Source organism: Acartia tonsa, chromosome 9, assembly GCF_053477335.1.
Source record: "Acartia tonsa isolate MP-2025a chromosome 9, ASM5347733v1, whole genome shotgun sequence".
Lineage (NCBI taxonomy): Eukaryota > Metazoa > Arthropoda > Copepoda > Calanoida > Acartiidae > Acartia > Acartia tonsa.
Window position 1 is genome coordinate 46995350 of NC_137268.1, and position 17136 is coordinate 47012485.

Below are 17136 nucleotides of genomic sequence, written 5' to 3' on the forward strand. Positions count from 1 at the left end.
GTCATAAAAATAATACCAGTTTTGTTAGCCTGGACCGTCGGCCTCTTCGTCAACACAAAACTATTTTGAATTTTAATTTTTTTTTGCATTTTTATATCCGCGGAAAGCTGTCTATAAAACGATTAAATAAATAACTATTCTTTTGCTGTTAACCTTTACAGCCCTTCTATTCTTTTCTTTTAATCAATTATTGCTGCGCCACTAACTCGCGAGATTATCCTTGTTTATTATCAAACATTCCCTTGTGAGTGTTTCCCTTTTGTTTGTTTGCACCTGCGAGCAAAAAATTAGCATTACATATTTTGCACACGAACAGTGGTCCCGCATTTTCGCAAATTTTTTTTAAGAGCTGGAAAGTGTCATACGTCTAAAAAGTATATCTCTACTAGCGGATACGCGCCTCCAGCGGCACATAATATATTTTCTATTCAAAGTTAAGATCAGCTGTTTACAAACATTTTCGTTCTATAAAGTCTGCTAGGAGAACCGTATCGGTTCAGCGGTCAGCTAGATCCTAAGTTACCAACAAACACACAGTCAGAGATCCTATTACTTTACTATAATGATTACTATTCCATATTGTCTGTATTGTATAAACATACAAGAAACAGTATTTCACATAAAGTTTAGAATTCATATTGTAAATATAATTTAGAACCATATTATAGCCATAGCGTCCTATATAAATATTATTCATTTTTCCTTTGTATTTTAATGAATGGAAACAAATAATATATGGATGGATTTTTAAAAAAAGAAAGACAGTAAAATAGATTGGGTTCATTAAAGTTATACATATAAATAGACAGTTAAAGAAAAATAAAGTCAGCCAGACGAACATTCCAACAGACAGATAGACAGGCAACGTTAGACAGATAGATTAACATTTAGAATAAAAATACTAACTCATAATTGGTTTATTTTAGGCTGAGATGTCATGTAAGAGTGATTCTATTAGTGTCTGTATTTTCATCTCCCCAGCTGGAAAACCTTACAACATTCAACAGGTAATAAAAGTGGTTTCACCTGCCCAACTCTTCATATCATGGACAGTTTAATTGTCCATAGTTTTAAGAGAAAAGTTACTAATATGACTATAAATGTATGTATGTTTGTCCGTCTGGGACAGCTAATTATTTGTGTCCTGCTATTATGAGCTACCCAGTAAAAAACTTGGTGCATATTTCTTTAATGTTATGCATTAAAATTCACATTGGAAAAATATTGTTTACTTAGATGATGTTTTATTGTAATGATCTGAAATTTGGTTACTTAATTTTTCCGCCAATTGGTTCAATGTACTTAAATTTTTCAGTAATGTTGCCATCCTTGTTATAAGATGTTGTTTATTTTGAAGGTTAATGTAATTATCTAAGATATTTGTTACCCCTTAATTTGCTACTTACTTTTTTTTTATGTGCATATATTATCTTATTAAGTACTTTTGTATGTTTGAATACTTGGTAGGGCGTGAGGGGGCATTGGGATTTGGGTTGCTCTGGTACCCAAAGTTTTATAAACACGCTTTATCATTAGTTTGTTTAAAAACTAGTTTTTAAAAAATAAATTCAAACTAGCAATTCCAACTATTCAACTAATAATTAAATCTACAGAAGGGGTTATTTTGTTTGTTATTATTTAGGATATACATCAATTGATAGTGACTTACCCCTCTAGATTACTGGGTATTCATATGTTATATTGTATATGATTATACACCTTTATGAACATTTATAATACATGTCAGAGAAAAAATGATCTACCTTGAACACCAAAAAACTCTTAAAACTTTTTTCATATAAATAATTGTTATAATTTGTTGTTTAGGTGCTAAATACCCAAAATAAATGACAAATTAACAAATTTAATGAAACATAATAGGGAAAAAAATAAAACAATAAAAAAAATAAACAGTTTACCTCCCCCCAAATTTCTGTAAAAAACATAAGAATAAGCCACCATTTATAATCCTGACTTAATAAGCCTAATCCTAAGGTTTTAAATGTTAAATGTCGCACAATAAAAACATATAAATAATAAATATACATATTAAACACATAATAAGTACCTACAAATCTTTAAAATTAAAAGTAAAAAAATATGATATTTTACAATAAAATGCAGAACGAAAGTATATTTTATCTCCATGAAGAAAATTATTTAAATATTAAATATATTTTCTTAAAAATGAATGAACTGAGTAAAATATATTATAAACTGAGGTACAAAAACTTGAAATCACTGTTACATAAAAAGTTCTTTAATAAAATGTAATTTTCCAGAGTAATAAGAGAATCATTTCCTTCAATTACTTCATCAAAGATTTAAAGCCCACTGTTTTATTATCAAAATTAGGCAGGGCTGCCAAATCTATCTTTACACTTCCCCTAAATTTAAAATTTAAACAAACAAAATTTTCTATTTTTAGTAGAACAGCTAATTTACAAGTAGGGTGTGTCTTAAATCTTTAAAAATAATACTGTTACTTTTAAGTCTACAGTATCTATGCAGCTTAGTCTCTGAAAACTTCATGTTTTATGAATTGACTACAGTTTAAATTCCTTTTTTAATTGAATTTCTAATTGTTTCACTGTTCTTTTATAAAATCAACTTTAGCTTGTTGTACTATTCATTAACTTGTGCATTGTGACAAATTAGAAAGTTTGGCATCCCTGTTTGATTGAGTTCTTTACACACATGAGATAAAACTATGAAGGATGTTGTAAGGTGGCAATTTTGTGCGGGCCCACTAATGAGTCTTGACATTTCATCCTGTCTTTTTCAGGCCCTGGGTATGGGGCAACCAACAGTCTAGTAATAAGGAAATTTATGAAGTCATAATCCACAGTGGGACAATACTGCATTTTTTACTCTTTTTTACTGAAAAAAATATAAAAATAATAAAACAATTTACATATAAAATAACTACAAGACTATAATATAAAACTTTGATAATGGCAAAAATAAAAATGAAAATAAATTATCTTTGTATCAACCATCAGGGGAACTTATATATTCATGGATGTATTAAGTTTACGTCTTGGGTTACCATGTATATACTATCTTTGTTTGCTCTTTATGTTTGCAGTGGAAACACTCAGGTATCTAAAGGGATAAGACAATGCCAGCTGAAATGATGTATATCCCCAATAATAAAAAACCAAATTAATTATTCTGTAGATTACAATTAGTGGTTGAAACATTTGGACCATAACTCAATGAACCAACCAATCAAAATTCATTAAAGTCCCTAAGATTGTTAAGCCAATGAATAAGAAAATGTTATTATAAACCTTGGGGATTAGCGTAATAAACAACCTAATGTCTTATCCCTCCCTGGGAGAAATTATATTAGAATAAGACTGCTGTTTTCCCATAATATCTAGGTTATGTGAAAGGAAATATTGAGTTTTTCTTTTTTTACATGACCATGAAAAATAAGTTTTTATGAGCCCGATTTGTCTAAAAGTTTGTAAAAAAAAAACTTTGTTAATCAATAAAGAAGTCTAAATTGCTCTAATATATTGTTTACTCACATAATGCAGATAAATGTGTCTCCAAACTGAAGCTATTCCTGACAAAAGAAAAGTCTTAACTTTCTTTTATTCCAAAACCAATCTTGTTCAAGATAAGTTTGACTTTTTGCCCCTAACAGGAACTTTTTAAAAAAAATTAACAATTATAAATAAACAACAGTAATAATTAAAATTGTTGCGAAAACTAAAATAATTACAATATCACAAAAGTTTACTAAAGAAAACATTCTACCTTGCAAGAACATTGCAAACGGAAAAACTTTATCTAATTAGGGCAAATGGGAGGTTTAATACTCTTTCTTATGGCCCATTTTAGGAAATTTGGCTAATGAAAGTTTCAAGGAAAGGAAATTCTATTTCAATTTTCTCATATTTTGTTTAACTCAAAAAAAACTTCTATTCTAAGGAGTACATTATTTTCTTTCAAATTTCGTTTATTAAGTCTTACTCTTAATTATCAGGACTGCAAATTTTTATTACCTGGCTCCAATTTAAGCTTAGTAGCATTTGGGGATCTAGTACCACAACCTGGGCAAATATCATATAGAGGCTCTGTATTTTTTTTTAAAGTTGAAAATTAATAGACCAAAACAATCCTAAGACTTACAATTAAAAAATTGCATAAACCATAATAGAGCCTATGTAAATTAAAAAGGTAGTTAACAAGAACTCAACTAACAAAAAAAATTATCACCCCTTTTTAAAAGAACAGATTACTCCTTTGTCAACAACTTCTTTTATTTTCTCCCAAATCTAATGAAAAAATTACGCAGTCTGTGTTTGTTTGTCCGTATGTTTTTGTTTGCTTTTCTTTCTCTCCCTTTTGTTTTTGTTGCTTCAAAGGTTAAAAATTAAAAATGTTAATTAGCTAAGATGCTTATCTAAGATTTGTTTCACGAGTTTTTAAGAAATTATAATTTTAATAATAACTTATGTGCATTGTACATTAGGATATATAAGTTGGAAGGAATATTAATGTTAGGGGGAGATTTGAAATCTGCATCAAATTTTAAGGATTTTTTTTTATAAGATTCGTTTTTTGTATAATTCCTTATCTAAAAGCGGAAATACAATTTAAGTTAATTAATTTTGTCTAATAGAATAGGTGGATTAGAAACTACCTGCGCTTTAATTGGGTGAATGATATACGACTCTTAAGCTTCTCCAATCAGAGCCAGATAGTTTTCAATCCACCAATCGCATATGTCAAAATTTATGAACTTAAATTGTATTTCCGCTTTTAGATAAAGAATTATAGAAAAAACGAATTTTGTAAAAAAAAAAAATCCTTAAAATTTTATGCAGTTTTCAAATCTCCCCCTAACATTAAAATTCCTTCCAACTTATATATCCTATTGTACATATCTCTTTTTACATTTTGTATAATAAAATACCTAAAGTATTTTTGTGAAGAAAAATTCTAAATCCTTTTATTAATCTTAAGTCATTTTAATATCCTCGGAATACTGTCTAAAATACGATGCGATAAATTACTATAACGCAGAATAGTAAAAAAATATTTTTTTTCTAGGGAATCAAATACGCAGGCGTGGAACCTATTGAAGGAGAGGACTGTGGTCTGAGGATTAACGAAGTCACGGATGCTCATGCCGGAGAATGGAAGTAAGTGTCCTTGTTTTTAGTAGCAAAGCTGCGCTATAAGAGTATTTAGATTAGGTTCTTCTACCTAATTTTAGTAGTACAATTTTCTTTGTCTAATGTCGTGATGTGCCTTAGGGATTGCCTAAAATTTAAGGCCTTTTTTCACACCAAAATATCTCTATTTCTTTTTCTCTACACCTTTTCACCTGTCTGTTAATGTAGCTGTATAAAAGTTTTTTTTTAAAACCTTATCCTATTGAATATTTATATGATTATATCGACATAAAGAGGGGTAAAAACTGACATGTTATTGTATGTATTGACTTTAATGTCAAGTGTATTTAGGACATTAAAAATTACAGCATAAAAATTGATGAACTGAAATTTAATTGCCGAATGTGTACACTGTACACAGTTTCCTTGGTGTTTCCTCATCCTATCTCAATATTACTACTAGCTAAAAATGCTTCAAACTTAAAAAAAACAATTAAAATTTGAAAAATTAAAATTTTGAATGTATAATGTATAAATCGTTTATACATTTAAATTTGTATTTTTTTTGAAGTTTTAAGTTTTTAGTTAGTAGTAAATATTGAGATAGGATGAGGAAACACACAGGAAACTGCGTACACATTCGGCAATTAAATTTCAGTTCATCTAAAAATTAGAACAATAATCAGGTTGTCATAGTTGTATAAACAAACACATTATCTAATTTGTTGGCTAAAAGAAACTGGGTATTTTTGATTGAATCTTGATTTGGTGGTACAAACCAACAGTGAGTATTAATAATTTTAATCTATTTTTGGACATATACATCAATATATCGTCCATTGTCTTATCTCTAAGGATCCCTGACACTAATCTATAATACAAAGTAGAATGATGTCTGTCTGTCCGTCCGTCTGAAGCTTAAGGTCTCGGTAACCACTTAACCGATTGGATTCTACTCTTCAGGGTATATACCTACTGGTCCTGTGATGGTTTTAAGCTATTTTCCTGGGGGGTGGGACACCCCCAACCCCCACAAAAACTAAAAAAAACACCCCCCCATTTTTTTTGTAGGAGATATCCTTGGTCCTTTTTTTGCAGGAGATTTCCTTGGTCCTTCTTATTTTTTCTTTTTTTTACGAATTTCACTTAAATTTTTTTATCATCTCTTGGGGCAAAGCCCCTAGAGGCTAGGGGCAAAACCGCTAGTAGTGAAATAAAATAATAAAAGTTGGTTGTCTGCACGAAATAAACAGGTATTGTTGTATTAAACAGTAATGGGGTTAAAATATCAACTTGTTTGGAAAACCAAACTCTCCTCGAAATTAGACTTAAACCTGCCAAGAGAAAATTTAATTTTTCAAAGCTCTTAAGGTTCCCTGAAAGATTTTCCCTTCTGTAGATTTAGATTATTGGCGGAAAAGATTAAACACTGCTAGTTCGTACAGCCCATTAAAGATTTTATTAAGATTACACAAAGTTTTTACACTAATGAATAATAGAACGTATTTATATAATTTTGTGAAGAAACTAGTAAAAGTGGCTGAATCAGATTATGACGTCAAAAAAAAATAACCAATGAGTGGCCACTATAAATTTTACCATTGGTCAATTACAGTGTATACTAGCCTCTCATTTGTTAATTTTTTTGAAGTCATAATCTGAGTCAGCCACTTTTACTAGCTTCTTTTGTGTATGTTTTACAGTCCAATGTCCCAGCCCTACCTACCTTAACCTAAATCAATGTCTGTTGTGCTCTATTATTTGTTCAAAATACTTATTTTATATTTTCCTGTTCTTTTTCAACAGGATTTATGTCTGCTAAAAAACTTTCAGCGTAAACAACTTTTTGGATAGTTTTGCACTACTGAGAGAAGTTTTTAAATATATTTTTTTTTATTTCAAAGATAAACTGTATCTTCAGAGTTAATTAGAAAAACTAACTATTTGCACTAATAATGATTTTTTGGATCATTTTTATTAAGATGTTTTCTAAAAAGTCGCATATCAGGCAAGCATTTTAAAAACGATTTCCCTTAATTAAAAAGAATGTTTAAAAACCAACCTTTAGGTCAAAAATTGCGTAGTAGGTTTGTTATTATGACTTGTACCATTTTGATTTATTCTAATTTATTATTTAGCGCTTCATTTCTTTTAATTCATAGAGTGGGGAGTGGTTTTGAACTTTAAATTATGCTGGTGCACTAAGTTTTAAAAGCAATGTCCCTTAATCGGGAGACTTTATTAAATATTGATTGGTCGATACTGACTAGTAGTGTCTAAACTTTTCCATCAATAATTTTAATTAAACAAAAAGTAATTTTATTTCACATTATTTAGGTGCAATTAAATTTTTCCTCCGTATTGTCTTATCCCTTATGATCCGTCTACCGTCTTTATATGACTACTAAGTTTAATCAAAATGTCCAAATGATTAATTTCAACAATGTCAACACAAGCTGTAAGGACTAACAAGGGGTGGACTTGATCCCTCTCGAATCTAATTTAAGTATCTTAAAACTGTCATTAGCAGTAATTAATGTCGTTTAATTACCATTTTAATCTTAGCTTTTATCTAATATTTATTCTATGGCTAGAAGGGTTATTTTAACTGGACAAAAACTTTTTTGTCTCCATTTTCTTCTTTAAAAAAGTAAAAATAAATATAATTAAACTATTTACAATGGTTTTAGGCTATTATTTTTCGAATGTAGATGCTAAGTCAGTAGAATTTCAAAATAGCATTAACAAACTTATATAAAAAATTTTAAAAATATTAGAACACATAATTAACTCTGTAATTTACAGTCTTAACACTAGGTTTTTTTTTCAGTTGCCATACTCCTGTAATAGCTTTCTTTGTTTTTCGAATTTTTTTTTGCAATTCTATCACTAAATAACTAATAACCCATGTCTGTAGTTGACAAGTTTTCTTATAAATAGCAAAGCAGGACAATAAATGTATAATTATTGTTACATAATCCAGACAACTACCTGGCCCAAGTGGTGGGAACTCTTTTCGTCTGCTAGCAAGTTTTTTTCTGTTCTTTTGCAGCGACTTGGCTGTATTTTTATTTCCGACGTTATTGGATGATATGCATAGAAAGACCCAATTGAAAGTCAGAACAGGACCCTCACCCCGTGGTTAGAGTTACCCCTCTAGACTTTTACTTGAATGGACAGAGAAACTTTTTCGAACACTTTTGATTTCTACATCAAGAGTTTAATAAGAAAAGTTAGGCATTCATAAGCCTAAATATAGATAAAAGCATTTGAAAATTGTATGTCAAAACACAACATAAAAGTGTTATGTACCACAAGGATTTTTAGGTATAAGACAATGGACGATAAATTAATATACATCCCCAATGATGTTCCACAAAATTATCACTTAAAAAATACCCAAAGTTTTTCATGGTTCTATTTTTTTGTTATACTTGTCCCTCTAGCTGTATTAATGTCTGTAAAACTAGAACCAAATGACCTAAATATTGACACTTTAGTATAAGAATTGGTCCAAGGCCTCGCAATTTTTCTTTCTACAACCTCATTTTTACAAAGGAAATAGACATTTATTCTTTCAAAGAAAGAATTAAGTTGATGGTTTTTTTGGCTGTTAGCCACTTAACCAATTGTGTTCACTATTTTAGGGAAGCTTTACATAGCTGCTGGGATGGTTTTAGGCTATGTTTTCACTTCTGCCTTTTTTAAATACAGAGTAGACAAAGATTTAAAGTGATTTTTAAAGGAAAAAGAAAATTACATAACAGATAAACTATATTGCCTCCAAATTTTCCACTAATCAAACAAATGTTGCAATCGTGTAATTTTCTAGTTGCTTCGCCCTTTCAGCATCTAGGAGATAGCAGGCAGTCAGAAAATAACCTAAAACCAACCCAAGACATTGATAAAGTTCCCCTGATAAGTATAACCCCAGCTGAACAGCAATTTACGAGAACTTAAGCATCAGACAAAAAGCCCTACATCTATATATGTGCCAAATTACTATTCCTTTTTTCTCATTCAAACCCCCTCCCCCCCTTCTAACACCAAAACCTCACCATTAATGAGTCCCAAGAGACTATAAAAGCTCTGGGGAGGGGTAGGTATGGGCTAGATTTTACAATACTGACTTTGTTGCAAAGTATAGTAGGTACAATTTTATGCTATTGTCTTTTCTCTCACAATATTGTTTTATATATAAAATTGGAAATGATTTTTATGTCATAAAAGTGTCTTTATGGCCATTTTCTTCATGTTATTCCACCCATAAAAATTATTAATCAAATATGTTAGGATGTCTGTCTGTTTGCAGGGATGGAGGGGACATTGGGCTTTTTATTACACTAGTCCCCAAAGTCTTATAGAAATGTTTTATTATATGTTGGCTCAACAACTTTGGGGAATATTATTGTTTGGTTCATCTACCAAAGACAGAATTTCACGCATACACTTTGGGAGAAAGATTGATTTACAATCCAAAGTCCTATCTCTGTGAATAACGATAACTATAATATATCCTCTATCAATAACAAGTGGTTTCTTATTATAATAGAAAATATAATAACCATGGTTAATTTTCATACAGTTTAGCAGAATAGCCTTGAGAATTTTGCATGCTTTTAGGCTATTATTGCCTTCCATAGATTATTTCTTTTAAACTCACCATTTTATATCAAGAACTTTATCTCTTAGTTCTATCTTTTCATACTTATACATCTAAAATTGTGGTCACACAGCTGACATAGCAGCAGTCTTTAATATGAAGCTAATATTAAAACTTTGTGTTTTCAAGGGAACGCTCTACCAATAATGTATAATATATATTGAATATTATTAATAGGAACAGAGATAGGTTAATCATATGACATACAATATTTCCTGTATTTTTACATCCCATAAATTAAGACAATGAAAATAGATTTAAATATATTCCAAATGATAATAAACAAAATTACACCTTAAAAAATTTTAAGCCAACGAGTTAGACAATTTTGGGTTTTAAAATGTATTTCCAATTTTTTTCTGCGGGGTTGAAATCCTTTACACCCCCCAACTTTGGACGTCCTTGATCACCTCCCTTCTAGTTAAAATTGCTTGGTAAAGTACACTAAAGGTGAAACAGTGGTTATTAATTTCCCCCCCTATTTATCAATTATTCCAATCTATTTATCTATATATGTACTACTCTCTGATTAACCTCGGAAAGTTTAGTTGTGAAGCTTCTCTAAAAAAAATCTGTCGCTGTTATGCACGTACTTTGGGATGTTACAAATCTGACATTGTCTAATTGTCTTAGGAATCTTATTGGAAATTGGACTGTAAATTACTCTGGCACCCAAAGTTATATAACCAAGTTTTCTTATTTGTTTGATATTCAATTTAATTAGTTGGTCTCAAACTAGCAGAATCCAAACTTTTCCACCAATAATTTTGATCTGCATAAAGAGTAATTTAGTTTATCATAATTGAAGACGTATATTAATTTATCATTGTCTTATTCCTTGAGATTCTTGATTATATCTCATTCTTACAGTGCAGTGTTTGAAATTGATAGGACAGTTCCCACACGTCTAAAATTACGGTCGAATTGGATGTTATTGTCCCTGTTATTTTTTAATAATAAATACAAGTGTGTAGAGTATTGATTAATATTATTCCCAAAAGGGTTTTAAACAGGGTTAGGATAATAGATCATAAATTAATCCCCCCCCCCTCACCTTTTAAAACTAATTCTCTCATTTGTTGGCTTTCAAACATTGGGTATTTTTCAAATAAGGATTTTATCGAGCCTATTATTAAATCAATATCTCCATATAAAGTTCAACAACACATCCCCAAGTTATTAAAGCAAACATGGTCGGTCATTGTGACGTACTACCTATCCTATTAATGTAAAAGCTACGCTTTTAATATGATGGTATAGCTGTATTCCCTAGATATTATAAACATACAACATAGTTCTAATTATAGAATAGCTACGCTTTTAATATGATGGTATAGCTGTATTCCCTAGATATTATAAACATACAACATAGTTCTAATTATAGAATAGCTACGCTTCTAATATGATGGTATAGCTGTATTCCCTAGATATTATAAACATACAACATGGTTCTAATTATAACCTCTCCAGAGAGAAAGAGTAAGAGAGTCCATTCAAATCCGCAGGAATTGTCAATAAATTAATGTTCAGTTTAACTGTGGGATCTTAGGGGATAAGACAATAGACTATAAATTGATGTAGAACAAACAAAATTTTTGAATGGATAGGTTAACATTTTGGACACTGCTAGCTTTAATTAAAGTCCCCAAAGTTTTAAAAGAATAAATATTGGTCTATAGAAGTCAACCCTTTCTTTACATGACCTTTATCTGGATGTCATAACAGTGCACTGATGTCATTTTCTGACATAGTAGCTGTTTAGAAGGGACACCTTTTATGAAAGCTTCAAATAATATGAAGAAGGAAAGATAAGAGATAGAAGAAACTTTCATATGTTTATACAATAATCATAATATTTTTAACAGCATCTTTTCTGATTTTTTTTGCATTTTAACCCTTTATTTACGGAATAAAATAAAATAAAATACTCATCAATTCTATTTATTATCTATCCTTTGAAACTATTACTAAAAATTTTAATTTGATTATCACATAAAAACAGATTATTATGCTTAAAATTTTGATAGCTTTAATGTATAAACATATCAAATAAGAAATTATAAAATAAGAAAGAGAAAGAGTGTTCAAATTTAGATTATTAGATCTTATGACAAATATCAGGGCAAAAAAGATTTATATTTGCATCTCACATTTTCTGTCTGTCTTAAAGGTGAAATTTTATTTACTTGGATGGTATTTGAGATAGACAGCTGATTTTGCTGACCAATAAGCATCCATTGTACAACTCGCTTGGTCCGTCAATCTGTCTGTAATGCTCTAGTAAACTTTATATTTGGGACATGTGCTTCTTAGCTGTTATTAGAGTTAAGGGGCTGAACTTTGTTAAATAGAAAATTTTTACTTCTTAATGTAATGTATAAAACGTTTTTTCTACCATTAAATATTTAAAACCTAAATATTCTTGAATGTTTCAAGAGAGAGAAAGTGTTGGAATATTCAAAAAATAAATTACCATTCTCTCCTTGTATAGCTGGCTAGCTAGCAGGATAGATAGTTAGATAGCCAGTAGATAGATAGATATAAATTGTGTACATATTAGTTTGTAACAACATCCATTTTCTTTTCCCCCTTTCCCTTTCTTATTATTCCTTATTTTATATGTTTATACATAACAGATAGTATTTAAAATTAGCATAAGTGCCATATTAAAGCCACATTATTAGATTAACTGCCTGGATAGTACATATATATCATAGGGATCTTAAGGGATAAGACAATCGACAATAAAATGATGTACACCCTTAACAAGTCATGTACCTACTTTGTTTAAGTCTTTTAATCAGAGAAAGAGAGGGGACAATCTACGTTTATTACACTATTCACCAAAGTTTTGTAATAACGTTTTCTTATTCGTTGGCTTAACAACTTTGGGGACTTTAGGAATTTTGATTTGCTTCATTAAGTTGAGTGTTCAAATATTTCAAGCATTAATTTTAATATAAAGAATTGGTAATTTTGTGTATCATCATTGGGGATGTACATCAATCTATCGGCCATTGTCTTATCCCTTTAGATCTCTGATGTCAAATACCTCCCAAAAACATAGCTGTAATGCATGATAACTTTTACATTATTGCAGCCTCTTTAAATCCTCTAAAATCCCACCCTATCCTTTCTCTCCGTTCCAGCAAGTATGCCAGATATATAGATAGATAGATAGTCAGTGTATATACCATAAACCTTCCTTGTTACAAGGATAGATAGATAATTTCTCAACCTACACACACACACACACACACACCTACACACTTGTTAATCACTCTTCCATCTTCTCTCCTCTTTTGTTCCCTTTTTATTTCTCCCTACCCCTCCCTCCTCTGATGTCTACCTCTGAGAGAGGATATATGGTTTACTATGGAAGGGATATTTTAACTGAAGATAACTATTTTGCCTTTGCATGCAACAATTATATTTTGTCTTCATAATAATATTTTTAACTTGTAAAGGAATTTGAGGGAAAATATTTTCTAGTATGGCTACGAAACCGATTAATATTCGCTGGATTAAAACCAGTTCACAGCCCTACTGAAAAATCATGTATAGCATCTTATTACAGCCTTCGAGGCTAAAGTAGTGGTTTTAATATTATAATTTTTACTACAATACATAACTATTCTTATCTTCATTTTGATATGAAAAATTAATTAATCTTAATGTGTAATATTATATAAACATTAAAAAAAGTATTTTTATGCTTAAGAGTAAATGCTTGAGTACTAGTAATTAATTCTTTTTAGTGTACTACACTAATTATGTTTATACATTGCAGACAATATTGCAAATTAGCACGTAATATTTTGATTAGAATGATTATATTATATTAAATTCATGTTCATCCTTAATGATAATACACAAAATTCCACTTCTGTAGATTACAATTAGAAGTTGAAACGTTTGGACACACAACTTCATGAACCGAACAATCAAAATTCAAAAAAAGTCCCCAAAGTTGTTAAACCATCAAATAAGAAATCGTTACTATAAATCTTTGGGGACTAGTGTAATAATCAGACCAATGAACGAAAAACATTATGTTCTAGTTTCAAGGCAAAAATACAAAAAAACTGCAGTTTTTTCTCTGCCTGTAGGCCAGTAGGTAATGAATCAATTTTACACATAGAATACAAATTTTTGCCGATAAATGCATCCCATTGAAAAAAATTAGGTTACTTGAAATAACATTTGGAGACGTGCGGAAGGGGGTTGTCCATGTCCCATAAGAATTAAATCAAATCTTGTGCACGTCACTGATAATAAGATTTCCACTTTCCAAACTACATCCATTGGATAAGAACCAGCTCTTATAGATACTGAAAAATCATTTATAGTATCGAATTACAGACAATTTTCCACGAATATTAAAATAAAATTATGAAATAAATACCAGCCTCGAGGCTAACAAAACTGGTTTTAATCCTAAATTTTTATTTTAATAACCGCGGAAAGCTGTCTGTAAAACAATGTTAGACTTATAACTAAATAAATCATTCCTTTAACTTTTGGGGGATGTTGTTAAATTATCTTCCATTTATGTATCCCTTAATATAGCACTGGGTAATGTTACATATCATTTGCTTAACTTTCTGTTATACAACATCAATAATCTAATTAACAAACTACTCTTTTTCCTTTTTATTTTTCTTGTACTGTAAACAATTTAAGAATAGTTATTTATGGTATCGCATTACAGACAGCTTTCTGCAGATATTAGAATTTAAAATAGAATCAAAACCAGTTATGTTAGCCCCGAGGGGCTAACAAAACAGGTATTAATTTCTGATGAATCGGTTTTGAAGTCATACTGGAAATAATATAAGTAATATATAAATCAGTAATATTATAGGTAAATCTTAGAGCCTTCGTATATACTCTAGATCATTGGCGTGTGGCATAAAATTAAAATTATAATGCCTGGCCTTCTTTTTTCACCCTATAATAAATAATTCTGAACGCCACTATCCTGATGCAGGAACAGGCCCTTTTAATTTTATTCTAATGAGCGACGTCATAAAGTACATACATACCCTAATTATACAATTGCTAAACCTTTTCTTCCAAGTTCTATTTTGATTTACTTTTTCATGGTTTTTCCACATAAAAATTGTGTTGTTTATTTTTGTAGACAAAAGAATATTATATTGTTCTAAGAATAAAATGTCTTCTAGGATTTTTTTTATGGAAAACAAACAAGAAAGATTTATGTATTGAAGGTAAAATAAAAAATAATCAATGTTACTTTTTTTTTACTACTTAGGAAAAAAAAGGTACAAGACAATAGATGATACAATAATGTACATCCTGAATGATTGTAAACAAAATTACCCCTACAGTAGATAAAAAGTTAGAACAGTTGAGGTTTAATTAAAGTTTCCAAAGTATTTAAGCCAATAATGTCTTGATAAAACTTTGGGTTCCAGTATACTTTACAGTCCAATGTTCAGTCACTAATGCCTTTATAATTTTGAGTCTTATGATAATGTATAAGTGCTACAAAAATTTAACTGAAATACTGACAAATAAATAAATATAGAGCAGCTTATCTACTAAAAATTCATTTACAACGCTATTCTAATAATCAGACGAAAGAAAAGAGGAGCATAGTTCAAACTGTCTCTAAAAGAAGCTTAAAGACCTCTAATAAATATATAATGATTATAGATACACTTTTCTACTATAATAAAGACCATTATAAAAATATGTTGATATTAAACCCCATTTAGAGTGAAAATTGTCAGTTAGAGGACAGACTGACCAATGGATAATAACTATAGAGGAGCCTAACTCATAAAAATGCATGTGTACATAATAAATAGAGGAAGTCTAAGACAATGGGATTGTCATGGCTACATGGTCCTATTCATTTTATGTAAACATAATAACAGGGAGACAGGGGATAAGACAATGGGGTGGTAATGCGTGCATAGTCCTATTCATTTTATATAAATACAAAGGCTACGACCATAGAGGCCTCTGGCGGTCTTTTCAATGTTAATATCTGCTGTATTTTGTTTTATTTTTGACGATTTTTCTTTCGTGGGTGGTGTTTAAAGAAACCTTCCCATGATCTTTTAGAAGCTACACTGCAATGGAGAACCGTATTGGTTAAGCGGTTGGCGAGATCCTTCGGTACAGACAGACACACATACAAAGATCATGTTACTGTATTATAAGGAAAATAACAGGGATGCAGTAATAAAACAATTCTTCTAAAATTGGTCGAATATTTATATTTTTGTTGGATAAGATATGCCCTTAGATCACATTACATTTATATCAATTATAAATGAATAACTATACACAAGTATACATATACATTATACATACCCATCATATTAATATCACTTTTAGAAATATATATTATGTATCATAAGAATGATAACTTTCATAAGAGCAAAGTTTGTATATTAATAAAAGATTGCAATAATAATCTATTTGGGGCTTTCACACAAGAGCCTGTTGAGATCTGATAACCCATCCCCACACCCCTTATTTTCAATTTATTGAAATATAAAGTGGAAAGAGTGGTTTTTCAGTGCTCAACAAGTAAGGACGTCTAAGCTTTTTTATTTTGATTTGGGTAAAATGAGGGTTATCAAAGATTTAAGGGGGGCCAAACATCCCAACCATTGGATGTCAACATGCCTAAGCCTAAAATACCTAAATTGAGGATCCTAATTATAGAAAATCTTTGCTTTCAATAATATACAATGTATATTGCATATAAGTGCAGAGAGAGATAAAAGCATTATGGAATAATCAAGGATCTAAAGGGATAAGACAATGGCCAATAAATTGATGTATATCCCCAATGGTGATACAATTAGTAGTTGAAACGTTTGGACACTCAACTCAACGAACCAACCAACAAAATTCAATGAAAGTCCCTAATATTATTAAGCCGACAAATAAGAAAAAGTTATTGAAAAACTTTGGGGACTAGTGTAATAAACATCCCAATGTCCGCTCACTCCCTGGGAATAATGCAATATTATTCATATGAGGGTGGTGGTAATAATTGATCATGATTAATAAATTGATAGATGATTAAATAGATGGATATATCTATAATACAAAGTAGAATGATGTCTGTCTGTCTGTGTATTTGAAGCTTAAGATCCCAGTAACCACTGAACCGATTAGACCCTACTCTTCGGGAAATATACCTACTGGTTCTGTCATGGTTTTAGGCTATTTTCTGGGGGGGGAGTGTGACACACATAATCCTCCCAAAAAGAAATACACCCCCCAAATTTTTAATTTTAAATTAAGGGTTACCACCTCCCCAACAAATAAAACCTCAGTGCCCCTAGAGGCCTCTAG

General features: G+C 30.2%; 1 protein-coding gene across 8 annotated transcripts in view; it reads left to right on the plus strand.

Moving 5' to 3' along the window:
* LOC145329090 (fasciclin-3-like) overlaps positions 1–17136 on the plus strand; it is a 243259-nt gene that overhangs the window by 134611 nt on the left and 91512 nt on the right. For all 8 annotated transcript variants that reach the window (XM_080173112.1, XM_080173117.1, XM_080173113.1 and 5 more), the window contains exons 3-4: positions 927–1007; positions 5068–5159. The gene's annotated coding sequence lies outside the window, so the exon portion shown is untranslated. The remainder of the gene's footprint in view (positions 1–926; positions 1008–5067; positions 5160–17136) is intronic.